General features: G+C 68.2%; 1 protein-coding gene across 1 annotated transcript in view; it reads right to left on the bottom strand.

Annotated features, from left to right (window-relative positions):
- OBSL1 (obscurin like 1) overlaps nucleotides 1–266 on the bottom strand; it is a 49,963-nt gene extending 49,697 nt beyond the window's left edge. Inside the window, exon 1 of the mRNA XM_029912785.1 lies at nucleotides 200–266. The gene's annotated coding sequence lies outside the window, so the exon portion shown is untranslated. The remainder of the gene's footprint in view (nucleotides 1–199) is intronic.
- Between the last annotated feature and the right edge of the window lie 134 nt (nucleotides 267–400).

The raw sequence follows: 400 nt of genomic DNA, 5'->3' as shown, positions 1-400 counted from the left end.
CAACAGGACAGGGAACCACTGGCTCCTTCCCCTTCATTCCTGCAAGATCATGTGGGGTGGAGCCGCATTCCTGCAGCATCTGGCCTGGCTCAGGCGGAGGGGCTGATAAGGGACTGTCACTCCGGGCAGCAGAATCCAGGCTGGCGGGAGGTGGCCAGGGCAGCCTGACCTCCCTGCCAGACGGGCCCTCTCCACTTACCAGCCCACAGGGCGGGCGCCTGGGGAGACACTCCCTGAAGCCAGGCTGGCAGACCAGGTGCCCGATCCCCCCGCGGGCCCCTGGGGACAGAGCGGCACCGTCCTCCTGGCGGCTGAATGGCCTGCAGGGGACAGAGGGTGTCACGCTGTGCGTGGGCAGCGGAATTAACCCCTCCGGTGGGGAGAGGGGCAGGCAGCCCCC

This window comes from Terrapene carolina, unplaced genomic scaffold (genome assembly GCF_002925995.2).
Source record: "Terrapene carolina triunguis isolate 2854851 unplaced genomic scaffold, T_m_triunguis-2.0 Scaffold243, whole genome shotgun sequence".
NCBI lineage: Eukaryota > Metazoa > Chordata > Testudines > Emydidae > Terrapene > Terrapene triunguis.
The sequence above is the reverse complement of the archived record's forward strand: the minus strand, read 5'-3'. Positions and strand labels throughout refer to the sequence as shown.